Source organism: Nycticebus coucang, chromosome 15, assembly GCF_027406575.1.
Source record: "Nycticebus coucang isolate mNycCou1 chromosome 15, mNycCou1.pri, whole genome shotgun sequence".
NCBI classification, from domain to species: Eukaryota; Metazoa; Chordata; class Mammalia; order Primates; family Lorisidae; genus Nycticebus; species Nycticebus coucang.
The window spans coordinates 77,780,601-77,798,015 of record NC_069794.1 but is presented as its reverse complement, the minus strand read 5'-3'; positions in this window follow the sequence as shown (position 1 = coordinate 77,798,015).

Below are 17,415 nucleotides of genomic sequence, written 5' to 3'. Positions count from 1 at the left end.
TGCACCGGAAACGGGCCTGGGCCAGCGTCTCACGACGGAGACAGGCTGATCCTCCGGCGTCAGGTTCTTTTAAAGTTCTGGCGGCTGACATCTAGCTATAATGGAGTGAGCATATTATCTAGTTTGTGTGTCTTTAAAATTTTTGTTTCTTTACGCGTCTAACCCAAATGTTAAAACCGCGTTGAAAAGCAGTATCGCAAACTCTAGTAAAACTGAAGGTTTTCCAAATACTAAACCCGGACATTCTGCTCTTAAGTATATCTCCTGTAGAAACTTAGATATGTGGGCAAGGATGTACAAAATAGGGCGGCGCCTGTGGCTCAAAGGAGCAGCGCGCCGGCCCCACATGCCAGAGGTAGTGGGTTCAAACCCAGCCCCGTCCAAAAACTGCAAAGAAAAAAAAAAAAAGAAGGATGTACAAAGTAGCACTGTGGTAGAAGTAAAAAACTAGAAATGTCCACCAATAAGGGAATAAATGTGTTACGGAATGTTAGTGAGATGGAATGTTATATGCCAGGAAAACAAGAAATAGGAACAAAAATGGGGAAGGTGTCGATGTAGTATGAAAATTCATATATAAACAAAGCATGTAAAACAATACTGTGTGTTTCTCAGGCATGTATTTATATGTACTTAAAGTACTCAAGAAATACAAGGGAGTGGAAATCAAATTTAGAAAAGTCACGTCTGATGAGGGGCCGATAAAGGGAGGCTTTGGCTGGGTTGACCATTATTAAGCTGGGTGTTGAGTATATAGGTGACCATTGTTTTATTCATTACACCTTTTAAAATAGGTGCTCTCTTGATAAAGTTTATCTTTTAAGGTGGTTAGGATTTATTTTTGAAGTTCAGAAGGTGTTTCAGAAAATTCCCGTGTACCCAGCATCTGGTTTCCTCTGTCATTAACATCTTAACACCAGTATGGTAAATTTGTTGAAATTGGTGAACCAAAGTTGTCTGACATTATCAAATAAAGGCCATATTTTATTTAGATTTTCTTAGCTTTTACCTAATATCCTTTTTCTGTTGCAGGATTCCATTCAGGATATAATGTTACACTTAGTTATCATGGCTCCATATCTGCCTTTTGGCTGTAAAAGTTTCTCAGAAATTCCTTATTTTAGATGATTTTAACAATTTGAAGGTGTACTGGTCACACATTTTGTAGAATGCCCTAAGAATGGAATTTGATGTTTTTTTCATGACTACATGTATTATTTCTAGGATAATTTTTTTAAAATCAGCTGTAACATAAAACTCTTTTCTGAATGTAAATGTTACCCAGTTGTTCTTGAAATTTTAATTTCTTTTTTTTTTTTGCAGTTTTTGCCCAGGGCTGGGTTTGAACCCGTCACCTCCAGCATATGGGGCCGGTACCCTACCCCTTTGAGCCATAGGCACTGCTTGAAATTTTCATTTTTTTCTCTCTTGATTCATCTGAAACTTGCAATTTCGAAGAATTACATCAGCTCCAAAGTTTTGAATTTGTACATTTTGTGACCCCAGTCTTTAGCCCTTTAGTAACTCGAAAAGAAGTAGGATTCAGTCTTTATGATTCCTTCAATACACTAACTCCTCCACCTTCACTGTTAGCTCCGTTTAATGTCTATATTCGTTTTTATTCAATTTAATTTTCTGTACTTCAGCAATACAGTCACTCCTCCCTTTCTACTACCTCAAGTCACTTTTTCTTTCCTATCTCTCCCTTAGGACATACACAACTTTGGATAAATGCAACCATTTATTGTTCCCATGACAATACCTCTACAGCGGAGCACTGATGAAGAAAATCTTGTGAACAGACTATGACTACAAATCACAAACTGTTCATCCTTGGGCTATATTTTTTGTACTCAGACATGTTTTCTTCAGTCTATAGAGTGTTTTGTAGAAGAAGGCATATGAATACATACTACATTTTTTTTAAATCAAAATTTCTGGCTTCTCTTGAAAAATCAGGAGATTTGGCAATATAGGACCGTTGGTCTTATTTATTAATTTATATTTAAGAGCCAGGATCTTGCTTTGTCACCCGGACTGGAGTGCAGTGGCCTGATCATAGTTCAGTGTAATCTCAAACTCCTGGACTCAATTAGTTCTCCCCCCTCACCCTCCCAAGTAGTTAGGAGTAATTTTTTTTTTTTTTTTTTGAGACAGAGCCTCAAGCTCTTGCCCTGGGTAGAGTGCTGGGGCATCACAGCTCACAGCAACCTTAACTCTTGGGCTCAAACGATTCTCTTGCCTCTGCATCTCAAGTAGCTGGGACTACATGCGCCCACCACAGCGCCCAGCTATTTTTTTTGTGTGTGTGTGTGGCAGCCGTCGTTGTTTGGTGGGCCCGGGCTGTATTTGAACCCGCCAGTTCAGGTGTATATGGCTGGTGCCTTAGCCGCTTGAGCCACAGGCACCAAGCCAGGAGTAATTTTTTTAAAGATGTGGTCTTGCTGTGTTACCCAGGCTGGTATGGAACTCCTGCCTGGGCCTCCCAAAGTGCTGGGAATACAGGTGTGAGCCCTTATGCCTGACAGTCATGATAATCCAGGGCTACCCTTTTCGATGGGGTGTGTATTCTTGAATTCCTGGCCACTCAGCTTGCTACCTGTCATTTACCTATGTGGCTCCTGTAGGCATTCGAGTTTCTAATCCTCATGAATTCATGATCAGTCATTCTCAAATAGGTACTCAGTACAGTTAGACTCTTGAATAACAGGTTTGAACTGTGTGGGTCCACTTACATACAGATGGAAAATAGTATTTGGGGATGTGAAACTATGCTGTGGAGAACAGCCTGCTCTTCATATGTGAGGTTCCACAGAGCCCACTGCAGGCCTCAAATGTGCAAAGATTCTGGTATATGAGGGAGCAGCGAGCTTCAATCCCCTACATGTATTAAGGGATAACTCACTGTGGTTCCAGAGTTAGTATGCTAACCTGCTCGCTCTTTTTTGAGACAGAATCTCACTATGTGGCCCTGGGTAGAGTGCCATAGCTTCACAGCTCACAGCAACCTCAAACTCTTGGGCTTAAGTGATTCTTTTACCTCAGCCTCCCAAGTAGCTGGATCTACAGGTGCCTAGCACAACACCCGGCTATTGTTCATTGTTTAGCAGGCCCAGGCCAGGTTTAAACCGGCCAGCACCAGTGCATGTGGCCAGCACCTTAACCTACTCTTTTTAAAGATTATTTTATGTGACTCCTTTGATTATCAGATCTTCCATCTCTTCTCCCCACATTTCTCTTAGCTAATGACTGCTTCACTTTTTTTCAGTACAAACATGCTCTGGCGTTTCCACTGAAAACCCACAGTCCTTCCCTCTGGCTGTGCTTGACCTCGTACTCTCTTCCAACTACTGCCCCATATTTTCATCGTTTTTGTGTCTTTTTTTTTTTTTTCGGCCAGGGCTGGGTTTGAACCCGCCACCTCTGGCATGTGGGACCGGCGCCCTACCCGCTGAGCCACAGGCGCCGCCCTCGTTTTTGTGTCTTACCAAAAAGTCATGAAATTACTGGTTTTGTACATCAGAAACTGTCACATTTGAGCAGTGCCATATGATTTAACCAAATATGCACATACAAGATTAACACCTTCCTGCTCATCTCCCCTTCTGTTTTCAGTATAATCTGACTTCCAGTCACACCACTAAAACTGCTCTTACCAAGGTGTCAATTGCTTCCATGTTGCCAAAACTAAAAGACTTTCTCTATTCTTGTATCTCCCTTCCTTCCCTCCTTCCCTTTCTTGCTTTTTTGTATTCATATAACAAATATTCTTGTCTTTGGCTTGGCACCCATGATACAGTGGTTACTGCCAGCCACCTACACCAAGGCTGGTGAGTTTGAAACTACCTGGGCCAGCTACACAACGACAACTGCAACAAAAAAATAGCCGGGCATTGTGGCGAGTACCTGTAGTCCCAGCTACTTGGGAGGCTGAGGCAAGAGGATCGCTTGAGCCCAAAAGTTTGAGGTTTCTGTGAGCTGTGATGCCACGATACTCTACTCAGGGTGACATAGTGAGACTCTGTCTCAAAAAAAAAAAATTCTTTCTTGATCTCTTAGAAGCACGGGGCTCTGTTGGCCACTCCCTTCTCTTTGAAACACTACCCTTGACCACTCCACAGTCTGTTTTATGGATTTTTCCCTTCTCTCTTTATCCCATAAAGAGTAAGTTTCTTCGAGTCTTTGAACTAGGTTCCCTGCTCTTCTCTTTCTACACTATATAGGTAACTTCATTTACTCCCGTAATTTAAAATTTCTTCTCTATACTGCTTAATAGGAGATTTATTTCTTTAATTCCAAACTTTCTTCAAAACTTCTATTTACTTAACATGATTTCTATTCTTGGATACCCTTTACCATCTCAAAGTTAACATGTTTAGAATAAAACCTTTGATTTCCACCTTGATGTATGTTTCTGCTCCAGTATTTCCCATGTCAATAAACTGCATAAGAAAGAAACCTCGAATTCATCTTTACGTTTTCCATTGTCCCCTTTGTATTGAATTTATCAGCAAGTTTTGTTTTACTAGTTTTACCGGTAAAACATCTCCAGGTGGCCTACCTCTTTCCACCTCTGTGACCACCACACTAACATCTCATTCTGAACTACAACAATGGCACCTATATGTTCACTTTTATTCTCTCCTGTCCCTACTCTCCACTTTCTACATAGTATCCAGAGTGATTTTTTTTTTTTTTTAATGAGACATGGTCTTGCTGTATTACCTAGGATAGGGTACAGCGGCATGATCACAGCAACCTCATACTCCTAGGCTCAAGTGATCCTCCTGCTGCAGCCTCTCAAGTAGCTGGGACTACAGGCATACACTACCATGCCCAGCTAATTTTTTCTGGTTTTTGTAAAGGTGGGGTCTTGCTCTTCCTCAGGTTGCTAGAGTGATCATTTAGAAGTGTAAACCTGGGCTTGGTGTCTATAGCATAGTGGTTATGGCGCTGGCCACATACACCGAGGCTGATGGGTTCCAACCCAGCTTTGGCTAGCTAAACAACAATGACAACTGCAATAAAAACAATAGCCAGGCGTTGTGGTGGACGCCTGTAGTCCCAGCTACTTGGGAGGCAGAGACGAGAATCACTTATGCCCAAGGATTTGAAGTTGCTGTGAGCTATCATGCGACAGCACTCTACCAAGGGTGACATAGTGAGACTCTGTCTCAAAAAAGAAAAAATAAATAAATAAAAATAAAAATGTAAATCTGAGCTGGGCATAGTGGCTCACACCTGTAATCCTACCACTTTGGGAGAGGTGGGTGGATTGACTGGGCTGAGAAGTTCAAGACCAGTGTGAGGAAGAGCGAGACCCAGTCTCTACTAAAAATAGAAATAACTAGCCGGGCCTTATCGTGGGTGCCTATAGTTCCAGCTGTTTGGGAGGTTGAGGTAAGAGGATCACTTGAGCCCAAGAGTTTGAGCTGTGAAACCATGGCACCCTGTGCAGGCTCACAGAGTAAGATTCTGTCTCAAAAAAAATGTAAACCTGATTATAGCACATCCTTGCTTAAAGCCCTCCACAGGCTTTCTGTGGCTCTTAAAATCTAAACTCCTTAACTTGACTTATAAAGTCCTACATAAACTACTTCTTGCTTATCTCTTTAAGGTTCACCAGGTGCCTCCCCCTTCCTCACATCCATGTGTCTTCCATTGCCACCTTCGGTTCCATAAACACTTTGAGCTCTTTCCACCCGCAGAATCTTGATGCATGCTATTCCCTTTCTTGAATAGCTCCATCTTTTTCTCATTTCCTTGCTTCCTGAAAGAGGCTTCCTAGAAGAAGTGAAGACTAAGAGATTAAAACATGAGTAGAGGGCAGCGCCTGTAGCTCAGTGGGTAGGGCGCCGGCCACTGAGCCCGTCCTAGGCCAGCTAAACAATGACAACTGCAACAACAAAAAATAGCCAGGCGTGGCGGGCACCTGTAGTCCCAGCTACTTGGGAGGAGTCAAGAGAATTACTTAAGCCCGAGAGTTGGAGGTTCTGTGAGCTGTGATGCAACGGCACTCTACCGAGGGCAACATAGTGAGACTTTGTCTCAGAAAAAAAAAAAACATGAGTAGGAGTTAGATGACGGTGATTGGAAGAGCATTCCAAGTAGAAACAATGTGGTATGTGCAGGTAAGCTCAAGCAGCATGGTGTTGCTGGTGCAAGACAAGAACAAAGAAAGCTGGAAAGGTAGATGGTGAAGGTTCTTATTGTGGTGTACAGATCTGAAAACCAAAGTGGTTTCCTGAATCTCTAATGGTCAATTTGTCTCTAGTTTGAGATCATTAATGTAAAGAGAATTAAAAAGGGGTTGAAACTTTGAAAGAAGTATGAAGGAAATAAAATAGAGAAAATAGGAAAATTCAAAGTTCAATATTTATGAGTATTTGGATTAAATCAGGCACTATATTAAGTGATGAGACTATATTGATGAATAAAACATTATCCTTGCCCTCAAGGAATCCATAGAGTCTGGTGGCAGAGAAAGGTGAGCCCATTATCATATTCCAAGTGGTGTAGTAGCACTGAGTCTGCATGGTAAGGAACTCTGTGGAGGAAATCACTGCACTTAGATTGGAGGAAGGCGGTAGAAAGAGAGAAAAACCTCTGAAGGAAAAAGGAAGTGTCACAGAGGAGATTTAACTACTTGGAAAAGTAGCATTTTGACCAGAACACAAATAATAAGGGCATTTTAGGCAGACAGAATAGCTTAGGCAAAAGCATAGAGATGGATAACAACTCCAAAAACTTGTAGACATGAAAGTTGTCCAGTAGTTTTAGAAAATAAGGTTAATAGGCAGGGTGTGGTGCCTGTAATCCTAGCAATCTGGGAGGACAAGGCCTGAGCTCAGGAGTTTGAGAGTGGCCTGAGCAAGAGCGAGACCCCATCTCTAAAAAAATTGCAGGGCGTTGTGGCAGGGACCTGTAGTCCCAGCTACTCAGGAGGAGTAGCAAGAGGATCTTTTGAACCCAAGAGTTTTGTGGTTGCTATGAGCTCTGATAAAACACTCTATCAAGGGTTACAAAATGAGACTCTGTCTCAAAAAAAAAAAAAAAGGTTAACAAATAATGCAGCTCATTAACATAAAGGACATTTATAATTCTGTGCTAGCCTTGAGTAAAATACTATAAATAAGACACAACTTTGGATTATTAACCTAAATTTACATCCCTGTATGTCTTTTTGAGACGACAGCTCACAGCAACCTCAAACTCTTGGGCTTAAGCAATTCTCTTGCCTTTGCCTCCTGAGTTGCTGTGACTACAGGCGCCCGCCACAACTCCTGGCCATTTTTTGGTTGTGGTTGTCATTGTTGTTTGGCAGGTGTGGGCTGGATTTGAAACCACCAGCTCCATTGTATGTTGCTGGTACCCTAGCTGCTAAGCTACAAGCGCCAAGCCGCTTTTTTTTTTGTGAGACAGAGTCTTGCTCTTTCACCTAGTCTAATGGAGTCTGGTGACATCACCATAGCTCACTGCAACCACCCACTTCTGGGCTCAAACAATCCTTCTGCTTCAGCCTCTGAATAGCTGGGACTACAGACATGCATCACCACACACCTGGCCAATTTTTCTATTTTTTTGTAGAGATGGGGTCTCACTCTTGCTCAGGCTGGTCTTGAACTGACCTGAAGAGATCCTCTTGCTTGGGCCTACCAGAGTGCTAGGGTTATAGGCATGAGCCACCATGCTCAGTCCTTCTGTATTTGTATTTTGTGTTTTCTCTTATGAAGAGATTGTTTTATTTTGACGTTCAGAGGACATTGGCAGTTTTAAGTTCAGGATGACAATTTTTTCCAAGCTAGGAAGAAACATGGTTGTGTCTTTTAGGTGTTAGGGTCTAGTTGGGTACCCCATTTGAGCATCTCACTTCTCATTTATGATGTGCCTTTGTCCTGGTAGATTGTCAGGAGAACAATTTCAAATAAGATCTAATAGGAGTTTCTAGTTAATAATGAGAATTCTTGTCTCTGGAAAAATGTTACTATAATGACAGCTAAAGTAATGAGGGGTAGAAATGCCATGAATAATTGAAAAATGTTTCATGAAGAATAATTATATAAAATAATTAATCTTTTTTTCCATCAAACTTTCATCTGAGATTCTAAGAAGCAGCAGAATAAGACAACATATATTTTTTAATTGAGGAAGGCAAAGATTGTTCTCTTCCAAAATCTGATTCTCTACCTGAAACAATGAGGCATAAATAGGTTTGTAACCATGTGCTCTGACATTCAAATCGAATCTTAGTCCAGCTCTGTAGACAATCCTCATTGTCTACATCCATATTTTTCTGTTCCCAAATCCTGCTTTTTTGTTTTGGCTTTGAAAATGTCTGCAACTTAGAATGTAAGGCCAGTGCTACCTGAGGCAGAACCTAATCAAATACCAGAAATATTCAGATGAAAAATGTGTTGAAGTGATAAGGGCAGTTGGAGACGTCATTACAGTGCTTTAGGGAAGCCCAGTTATGTTTAGGGAGTAAAGCACAATTTGGAAGTATGGGCCCAGATACGATGTAGGCCTTTGAAATAGGTGGGAAACACCTAGGAGAATCTTAGGATGTGTGATAAATTCAAGAACAGTTCATCAGTTGGAGCAATAATGTTCATATTTTTTATCTTTTTATTTTTTGGAGACAGAGTCTCCATTTGTTGACCTGGGTAGAGTGCCATGGAGTCACAGCTCACAGCAACCTCAAACTCTTGGGCTCAGGCGATTCTCTTGCCTCATCCTTCCACGTAGCTGGGACTACAGGTGCCGACCACAATGCCCGGCTGTTTGTGGACAGTGGGTCTCACTCTTGCTCAGGTTGGTTTCCAACTCCTGAGCTCAAGCAATCTACCTGCCTGGGCCTTCCAGAGTACTGGGATTATAGGCGTGAGCCACCAGGCCTGGCTAAGAATGTTCATGTTTATTTTTATTTTTTAAGGCCAAGCATGAAACAAAGTTTATTGAGGATGGCTCTGCACCGGTAGCACAGTGGTTACAGTGCAGGCCACATGTACCCCACATGCACTGAGACTGGCCGGTTGGAACACAGCCCAGGCCAGCTAAACAGCAATGACAACTTGCAACAACAACAACAACAAAAAAAAACAGCCAGACATTAGGAAGAGAAGGATAGGATTACAAAGTAGGAAAGTTTACAAAGCAAGATACCTTTGCCATAGATAGTGATCAGGCCTCCATTGCCAAGGCAAGTAGGCAAAGAGGTCAACAATGTTTGCGTTTAATAATTACTTTAATTTTTCCAGGCCACATCATCACTTGGACTGTATTTGTAAAGAAGAAATGAAGAGGTTCAACCTCTAACCCTACTTACTTGCTTCATAATGGTTGAGATAAAGGCTGACAAATGCATCAAACTTCTGTTATTGGCCTTGATTGGTCATTGATTATGGCTACCCACCCCTGAGCTGAAAAAGTTCTAATTTCAGGGTCACTGAAAATTAAAGATTTATTAATACTCGATTTGCTCCGTAGAAAGCAAAGCACTTCTACAAGCTGTATTTTTATCACCTCTAATTTAGAAATCTGGCAGGAGAAGTACTTTTTCTCAAAGAGGCAAGGGCCTGTTCAGAATTGAAATGGCTAGGAGATAGTGTGGCTTAGATGAGGGTATTCTGGGAGAAAGGAGTCTTTTTATCAAAGCTAGTAAGAAGGAAGATATCTTTCTCCACCCTGGGGAGACAGCAAGGGTTTTGGAGCCAGACAGCCTAGCTTCTGACTCTCCATTATGTTACTTCCTCTTTGCTTCTGTTTCTTTTTTTTTTTTTTTCTGTTTGAGACAGAGTCTCACTCTGTCACCCTGGGCAGAATGCCATGGTGTCTCAGCTCACAGAAACCTCAAACTCCCTGGCTTAGGCAAACCTCTTGCCTCAGCCTCCCAAGTAGCTGAGACTACAGGTGCCCACCACAACGCCTGGCTATTTTTGTTGTTGTTGTAGTTGTCATCGTTGTTTGGCAGGCCCCACCAGCCAGCCTTGGTGAATGTGGCTGGTGCCCTAACCACTGAGCTATGGGCACAGAGCCAGGATTTTTTGTTTGTTTTGTTTTGTTTTTTATCACTTTGATTTTTTAACTCTTTTAGTGTTTTTTTTTTTTTTTTTGGCCAGGGCTTGGTTTGAACCTGCCACCTCCGGCAAACGGGACCTGCACCCAACTCCTTGAGCCACAGGCACTGCCCTTGTTTTGTTTTTTAAAGAGACAGAGGTCTTGCTCTTACTCAGTCCGAACTCCCAAGCTCAAGCCATCCACCCGCTTTGGCTTTGGCCTCCCAGAGCGCAAGGCTTATAGGCATGAGCCACTGCACGCAGCCTAAGCCTCTGTTTCTTGGCCTTTAAAATGGAGGCAAAAATCCAAGAGGGGCTTGGATTTATAATACCATGTAAGTTAATGAATGTAGGACATCTTTTCCATTTTGCCCAGTACCTGGCACCTGGTAGTTCCAAAGAGTATCATCTCCCTTGTTCTCTACAACATCTCTTCTGCTGGGCCAGGTGTTCTTAAGTGATTAGTGGAGCCCTGGGTGTCTCTGAGACTCTTGGTAGGGATATGGGAGATTGAAACAGTTTTCATAATCATTCTAAGACATTATACACCTTTAATCTCCACTCTTGAGTACATACCTTTTTAATGTTTAATGTGCGGCAAAGTGGGAAGTGTGCATACAACACTTTCACTTCCCAATCAGTTTGATGGTTGCCTGGAGGAAAAGCACTTTGCTATTGTTTGAGCTGATAGCTGAGCTAACCCTCATTTTATTCCATTAAACACTTTTTACTTGAAAGATCAACAAACAATGGTTATTCAGACTTAGGTAAAAATGAACTAAACTGGACTGCCACTTCAATAAAACAACCTATAAAAGTTTGTTGCCAATGAAAATGTACCTTTTTTTTGAGACAGTCTCACTCTGTTGCCTAGGCTAGAGTGCCATTACCTCAGCCTAACTTACAGCATTCTCGAACTCCTGGGTTCAGGTGCTCCTCTTGCCTGAGCCTCCCAGATAGCTAGGATTATAGGTGCCTAACACAACACTGGACTAATTTTTCTGTTTTCAGTAGAAATGCAGTCTTGCTCTTGCTCAGCCTGGTCTGGAACGTCTGAACTCAAGGGATCCTCCTGCCTTGGCCTCCCAGAAAAAAATTTAAGCTTTTAAGTGAAAATTAAAACTTTGGAGGGCTTATATCCACCACTTTGAGCTTGACAGCTTCCCAAAACTTAGATACTTTTAATGAGGTCAATGGTGATAGTAACAAATGTGTTTTGTTTCATTTTGGATAATGAAATGTCGATGTTTGGATGATTTGCATAGTTGATTGCACCATATTTTCCAAATGACCAATACATAAATGCTACAAAATAATAAATGGGAAAACATCAATTTGAGGTATAAAATAGACCAATAGATTTTTTTTTTTTTTTGAGACAGTCTTACTTCATCATCCTTGGTAGAGTGCCAGTGGTGTTATAGCTTACAGCAACCTCCAACTCTTGGGTTCAAGCGATTCTGTTACCTCAGCCTCCCGAAAAGCTGGGACTACAGGCACTTGCCACAATGCCCAGCCAGCCTTTGTGTATGTAGCCAGCGACCTAACCACTGAGCTAGGGTGGTGCCGAGCCAATTAGTGAATATTTCTAAAAATTCTTCATGTTAACTTTAAATCTGGTAAATATTGATAGCTAACACCCACACAAAGTTTTATTGATGCTTAATAATTTTTAAGAGGTAAAGGAATCCCAAGACCAAAACAGCTTCAGAACAAGGGCCCAGTCCACCATTTCTGCTGCTGCTGGTTATGCTTTAACTGTCACAAAGGAAAACCAAGGATGTTGCTGGAAGTCCCTGAAGTAATCTTCTTTTTTAGCAAACTTTGCCTGTTATTCTATCTGGGTGAGTCTCAGACCTAAATATGCACGGTCCCATAGTGATCTTGCTTCTGCCATGTTGGATTATTTCTATTTTACTCTGTGAATTCTGGGTGAGTCATATTACAATTGTGCTGAATTGTTTTAAACTGAGGGTCTTGGATTATTTAATTTGTCCCATAATTATGCTGATTTTGCTTCACTGATGTTCTGTCATGTCCTTAGATTTCTGGTGAAAAGGATTATAAATTAGCCAGGTCAAATTTTGTGGGAAAATCAGATAAGGAACTAGCACTTGGTTATGCTTGTTGACATTTATCTCAGGGTTACTTTAAGAAACCCACAGAAATTTTCTCAAAACACTCTTTCTGGTTGTCAAAGAAATAGGTGAACAATTAGGCTTTTTGTCCAATGAGTAGATTTAAAAAATTCTGCTGAGTAGTCTAGTGTCCTTTCTCTGTTTCTCAGCTATTATTCAGGTACATGGCTGTTCTCTGATGGAATAAGAAGAATCTGTGGTTGAAATATTTTCACTACAGTACTTGCTGACAAATGATTGAAGAACCTTTTTAGCTATTAGAAAAATTACTCTGGCTGAAGTTTCATGTATGCCAGGAATTTTTGAAATAGAATTTTTTTTCAAAAACTGACAATACTTTTTTAACTGCTATAATGAACCACAATGCCATAAAAACATAACTGCCAAATAGTTGATGTAAAATGCTTTTAAAAGCTTTAGCACTGGGATTTATAGCTGAATCATAAAATGCAATGTGAGGAACATTTGTCAGACATTAGTTTAATGCTGCTGATTTGCACTGAGCTTTCAAGTTCTATAGATGCAGCTCAACTGCCAACTATTTTTTTTTTCAAACTTGTTTTCAAATACTTGTGATGCTTAACATTTGATTTCTGCAGTATACTTCTCCCCAGGTCTATGAGTGGGGGATCCAGGGCCACTGCAGATACCAAAATCTGTCGTTGCTCAAGCCCTTTATATAAAATCTCACATGTAACCTAAACACGTTCATTCTTCATGTACTTTAAGTCATCTCTACATTACATGTAATACCTAATGCAATGTAAATACCATGTAAATAGTTGCTATGCTGTCTTTTATTTGTATGGGTCATTATGAAAATTTTGAAATACACAAAAAAATCAAGAAATGTAAAATCCATCCAGACAGAAACAAATGAAGTCCTCCCAGCAACAATGATAAGCTGAGGAAGTTGAAACTTGCACTAGTGAATCAGAGAGGATGCTGTCGACTGTGTTTCTTAGAAGTAAAATAATGGACCGTAACACAGTCTGTCTCAAAACTTTCATAGTGATCCACAAATTATTTTTTATCATTGCCTTGCTCTTTTTTATAATTTTTTTCCCAGATATTTTCCATCCAACTTTGATTAAATCCACAGATACGGAACCTGGAGATATGTGGAGCTGGTTATACTTGGAATCTGATTTATGTACATAAGATTGGCAAGGTCTAATTTAAGTTGTTTGCTATTTAATTTTAGTTGATCTAGGAGAAGATTCTTGAAACTGGGAAGAAAATTGGGTAGGGAACTCTAGGGGTAGTGGCCTGATAACATTGGCACAGTGAATTTTAGAAAATTGTAATCTAAATTTCATAAGGGTAAGGACTGTTATTATAGGCTTACCACATTTATATCCAGTGCTTATGATAAAAAATAGCTGAAAAGAGTGAAAAAGGATGGAAATGAAAAGAAAAAACAAACTGGCCCAAGTGGATCAGTGTTAGCACAGGTAATTTTAATAGCAATAACAGAAATTTAAGAAAATGATTATTCCAGCGGCGCCTGGGTAGGGTGCTGGCCCCATATACCGAGGGTGGTGCTTTCGAACCTGCCCTGGCCAAACTACAACAAAAAAAACCGGGGGGCGGCGCCTATGGCTCAGACGGTAAGGCGCCAGCCCCATATACCGAGGGTGGCAGGTTCAAACCCGGCCCCGGCCAAACTGCAACCAAAAAATAGCCGGGCATTGTGGCGGGCGCCTGTAGTCCCAGCTACTCGGGAGGCTGAGGCAAGAGAATCACCTAAGCCCAAGAGCTGGAGGTTGCTGTAAGCTGTGATGCCACAGCACTCTACTGAGGATGACAAAGTGAGACTGTCTCTAGAAGAAAGAAAGAAAATAAAATGATTATTCCCAGTGACAGAGTCATATAGTGACGGGAGGAATTAGTGTTTAGGGTCCACTTGAGGTTACCCATTCAATCTGACTTGGTCTGCTGCCCAACCTACTGGTTTCCTCAATCAGGGCTCAGGGCATTTGTTTATTCATGAAGGTGACATTTCTTGGTTACCTACTACATGACAGGCACTGTGCTGGAGATACATGGGAATAAAACAGGAATCCTTATGCTCTTTTTTTTTTCTTTTAAGTTTTTTTTATTTTTTCAAATTAATATGAGGGTACAATTTTTAGATTATAGTGTTCTCACTTCCAGGGTAAAGTTCCATTTGAAGAAGAGCCCCTCTCCCAGGGGGAGTGTTATACACCCCTCCATATGCACATTAGGTGAGATCCCTCCTCATTCCCTCCCTCCTGCTTCCCTCTACTCCTGAACTGGACTATATTAGTGTTTTATTGTTCTTATGAGCATGTACTTGTTTGTACATTGATTTCATATTAGTATGGAGTACATTGGATATTTATTTTTCCATTCTTGAGATACTTTACCAAGATGAATGTATTTCAGCTCCATCCAGGAAACCCCTATGCTCTTGAAGTTTACATTCTAGTGAGAAAAGATGGGTAATAAATAATACAACATTTACATGATTACATTCAAAATATTACATTATGGCAGATGGAGACAAATGCTATGGAGAAAAAAAGAAAGGAGAAATGAAGAGACATTACAATTTAAAATAGACTGGTCAGAGAAGACCTCACTGAGATGGGCATTTGAGCAAAGATGTGAAGAAAGTGAGGAAAGGAGCCATGCAAGCATCCGAGGGAAGAGCATTTCAAACAAAGAGAATGCATGCAAAGATCCTGCGGGCAAGGTGTCTGATAACTTGGGGGCAGCCAATGGCTGGGCCACAGAAGCAGGAGGAGCACTTGGAGTGTAGTATGAGGTGATGGGGCACACTCTGGGTACTTTGGGTTTGACTCTGAGTGAGCTGAGAAGGTGATGAAGGGTTTTGAAGAGGAGTGACATAAACCTGCTTATATTCGTAAAGATCACTTAGGGGTTATAGTTTAAACAGAAGGTGATTAAAAGGAGAAATAGAAAATTTAACAACAATAGTTATAGACTTCAATACCCTACTCTCAAAAGTGGATAAAACTCAGAAAAGTAGCAAGAATGCAGAACAATTGAACAATACTGCCAACTAATTAGACCAACTAACATCTGTGGAACAGTCTGGTGACAATAGCAGAATCAATATCTTCTCAAGTGCACATGGAACATTCCCCAGGATAGACCTTATAGAAGATCATAAAATAAGTCTCAAAAGGTTTAAAAGAAAGCTAGGCAGGATGGTTCACACCTGTAATCCTAAAACTTTAGGAGTCCCAGCCAAGAGAATTACTTGAGGCCAGGAGTTCCAGACCAGCCTGAGAAACAGCAAGACCCCATCTCCATACAAAACACAAAACATATTCAGGTGTGGTGGCAAGTGGCAGTAGTCCCAGCTATTCAGAAGGCTGAGACAGGAGGACATGCTTGAGTCCAGCAGTTTGAGGTGGCAGTGTGCTATGGTGATGCCACTATAGTCTAGCCTGGAAGTCAGAGTGAGACCTTGTTTAAAAAAATATATACCCAGCCTGAGCCAGAGTGAGACACCGTTTCTAAAACTAGCCAGGCGTAGCGGGTGCCTAAAATCCCAGCTACTCTGGAGGCTGAGGCAAGAGAGTGACTTGAGCCCAAGAGTTTGAGGTTGCTGTGAAGTATGACACCATGGCACTAAAGGGTGACAAAGTGAGACTGTCTCAAAATATACACATATACACACATGAATATACATATGCATGTATATATATATATATAAGAATTGGAAGCATACAAAGTATGTTCTCAGACCAGAGCAAAAACATAAATATTCTGGAAATCACAAATATGTGAAAATTAAATGACACACTATATCACCGATGTGCTAAAAAGAACTCATAGAAAATTCTTTGAGATGAATGATAATGAAACATACAAAAATTTATGGCATGCAATCAAAGCAGAGCTATGTTAGAAAAGATCTCAGATTAGTAACTTGACTTTATACCTTTATAAAGTAGAAAAAAGAGCAAATAAAACTCAAAACAATTAGAAGTAAATAACAGAAGGGAAATAAATAAAATTGAAAATAGAAAAACAATAAATTTATCAAAATGAAAATTTCATTCTTTGAAAGAATCAACAAAATTGACAAACTTTAACCACGTTGAAGAAAAAAAAGTGAACACATTACTGAAGTCAGGATGAAGGAGTGGATTTCACTACCAAATTTACAGAAATAACAAAGATTATATAAAGGAATACTATGAATAACTGCATGTCAACACATTCGTCAACTTGCATGAAATGAATTACTCAAAAGACACATACTGAAACTGAAGAAGAAATAGAAATATGAATAGATCTATAACAAGTAAAAATATTAATAATTTAAAATCTGGCAGTGCCTGTGGCTCAGTCGGTAAGGCGCTGGCCCCATATACCGAGGGTGGTGGGTTCAAACCCTGCACCAGCTGAACTGCAACGAAAAAATAGCTGGGCGTTGTGGCGGGTGCCTGTAGTCCCAGCTACTCGGGAGGCTGAGGCAAGAGAATCACTTAAGCCCAGGAGTTGGAGGTTGCTGTGAGCTGTGTGAGGCCATGGCACTCTACCGAGGGCCATAAAGTGAGACTCTGTCTCTACAAAAAAAAATAAAATCTTTCCCAAAAGAAAAGTCTGAGCCAAGATATATCAGTGGAGAATTCTAACCAACATTTTACAAAAACTCCTTACAAATCTATTGCTATTTTTTTCAGAATATAAGGGAGGAAGGAAAGCTTCCCAAATGATTTTTTCAGTATTACCTGATGGGAAAACTGGACAAAGACATTATAAGAAAAGAAAACTACAGACCAACATTTCCCACATATTTAGACGTAAAACACCCTTAACAAAATACTAGAAAACCAAATCCAGCAATGTATAAAAAGAATTACATATCTTGACTTAATGAAATTTATCCCAAGGATACAAGGCTGGTTTAGCAGCTGAAAATCAATTACTATAATATATTATTTTTAAAAAGACAAAGACCACATGATCATTAGAAAAGTATTTCAAAAAATCCAATACCTATTCATGATTTTAAAAAAATCAAAAAAACCTCAACTAGGAATAAAAAAGAACTTCTTCAACATAATAAAGAAAATTTCTGAAAATCCTTTGACTAACATCATGCTTAGTGGTGAAGGGGCATATAATTTTCCCTTAAAATCAGAAATAAGACAAGATTGTCACTCTCCTGCTCAACACTGTCCTGGAGTTCTATCCAGGGTGTTAAGGCAAGAAAAACA